Raw genomic sequence first — 2,656 nt, forward strand, 5'->3', positions numbered from 1 at the left:
CCGCAGGCAGAGGGGAGCTGGCAGGGCATCCCCAGCCCCTGGGAGGAGCGTGCAGCAGAGCCCCTCTTGGTCATCAGCTCGGCCCTCCTGTGCGTAGGAGTTTGTAGGAATGATGTATGTAGATACCCGGGGTCCTTGGCTCTAAGCATCAAGCCCTTGCTCATCCCTCCCCCCTGTGCAGCCCAAGGGGTGCTTTAGCTTGTCTGCAAGCCTGGGTGCACCCTGGAGCCCCAGTACGTGGTGCCCCACAGTCGTGCTGTTCCCCGCAGACCCCCACTGATGTGATGGGTGTCAGTGCTGTGTCCCAGCCCGGTGCCACAAGCACTGGGTGTCCTGGGTGCTGGGCAGAGGTGAGCAATGTCCCCAGGCCCTGCAAAGACCCTGTTCAGCCCTGGCAGAGGAGAACAAGGGGTGACACATACACCAGAGACAATGCAGCCGCCAGCACAATGCACAGGCAGGGCTGAGCCATGGGCCGGTGCTGCTGGCCAGGCACAGGCTGGTACCGCAGCACTGGGTTGAGCTCCCGATGCCCTGAAAGGCTCTTTGTGGCCCTGGCTGCTGTGGCTGGACCCCATGCCACCCCCCTCCACTCCCACTCCCCTGCTTGTGGCAGGATTCAGCGGACGGATGCTTTTGCGACTTTCTGACCCGCTGGAGTCGTGCTCTGGTTTGCACTGTAACTGAAACCCATGCCAAAATCCTCCAGAAATCCCTCAGAGTGAAAAGTGGAGCACCAGCGACATACGGATTTTTTGCGGTTTGCTCTAGATGTGGCCAGTCTCGAGCTGTGCTGGGCAGAAGGCCTCGTGTCGGTGTCTGGGCTGTGATGCTCTCCCAGCACATGCATCCCATCCAACTGCTACACATCCCACCTGGCGCTGAGGATCACCAGCTCCATTCCCTAACAAAGACATGCTCCAGAGCCACTCTGTTGCCCCAAGGTCTGTGTCCAGGAGCTGACCTGTCTCTGGGTGCTGCTTGTACACAGCTCTGCCCAGCAGCATGTTTGGCCTTCCGTGGGATGGAGGATTCGCTGTAATGCTGTTACCTGTGAGTGAACGAAGCTTTAGGTGGTCCTAGGCTGGGCTCAGTGGTGTGCGCTGGCACATGTAGGTGATTGTACCAGGGAAGAAGAAGGACCGATGTCCTGGTATCTGAGGATAACACTGGGCACTTTTCTTTCCCATTCCAGGGAAATGCTGGTGCCCTGGAGGACAGAATCTGCTGATTGCTGTTTCTCCTCTTCCGTAATATTTTAGAAAAAAATCCAGGCATGCTAACTCCATCGCAGAGATGGAAAAAATGTGCCCAAATTCCCAGCCCAGCTGATAGCCAGGTCTCCAAGGAGGCAGGACACACAATACAGCCCTTGCGCTTGGCATCTGGGGGTGCTGCCCACCAGGCTGAGATCCTGCTCCTGGAAAACACGGCTCAGGTGCTGCCTCCCTCCCACCACCCAGCTCCCAGACAGGTGAGATGGCACGGCCCAGATTGTGGAGATCTTTCCGATGTGCTTTCTAACAGGACTCATCCCGGTTTGACACAGCAGAGAGAGCGGGAATCCACAAGGAATTACCCAGGGGCCTGTAGATGTTTGTTGGACCGCAGCGAGGATGAAAGCGGATGTGCTTGTTTTAGGACTCAGCTGAAATGCTCTTTTAGATCCTCTCTCAGCAGCGCTTTGGGCTGTGCTGGCGGCTTTGATCCCGAGTGGGGTGGCGGAGCTCACAGGGGCTCTTGTAGTGCAGTGAGCAGGCAGGAGATTTGGAGCCAGCAACAGCGGTCCCAGAGCGATCACGACTGTCTTGGAGGATTTCTGAAGCGAAGGCAGCAAATGGCCAGGGCTGGATTTTCAGCCAGCTGGTTACCAGGTGGTGGATACATCTTAAGCTGTAACCGCAACAGTGTGCTTCGCACCCCCACGGCAGAATTTTTAAACATCACATTCCTTAAAAGACCCAGTTTTGGAGGTGATAGGAGTGCTGTCAGCAGCAAAACCTACTGAAGCTTCTGCAGCAGCTGCTAAGCAGCCAGGGGAAAGGCAGGAATGGCTGCTTGGAGATGCTCCCCCCCAACTGGGGGTCTTGGGCACGAGCTGCCGGTCACCTAGCTTGGGCTGTGACCCTCCTAACAGCTGGACCCTTGTCAACCTCCCACCCTTTTTGGGATCAGCCCTTTTCCAGCCTGATTACTGGCCTGGCTGGAAATGCAGACGACTCATGGTTTCGGTGTGAGTCACGGGGCTTTGGTGGCTTTTCCCTCCTGGCCGCTCCGGGCTCGGGGCTGAGGCAGTTAGCTGGCAGCGTTGGCCTCCTCGCCCCAGGACGCAGATCTGCAGCCATTGTGGTCACCGAGAGAAGTTTGGATGTGTCCTGATCAGACTCGAGGGGTGGGGACGGGGCAAGTAAGCATCCCAAGTGTAATTTTGAAGACCTTTCCTTTAGGGACTTTTTCTCCAGGGAAAAGAGACCCCTGAGGTGGGTGGTGGGGAGTCCGGGCTTCGCAGAGCACCCTGGTATGGGGGGATCTTCTCCTGGGGGCCCGGGCTTGGTGCCTGTTGTGCTCCCTCTCCCAGCCCCAGCTCAGGCAAAGACCTGCCAAACTCGCTCCCCTGCACCCGCGGGAGTTCCTGCCATTCTGGGTTTGCAGGGAG

The sequence above is a fragment of the Eurypyga helias genome, unplaced genomic scaffold (genome assembly GCF_000690775.1).
Source record: "Eurypyga helias isolate BGI_N326 unplaced genomic scaffold, ASM69077v1 scaffold29546, whole genome shotgun sequence".
Taxonomy (NCBI): Eukaryota; Metazoa; Chordata; class Aves; order Eurypygiformes; family Eurypygidae; genus Eurypyga; species Eurypyga helias.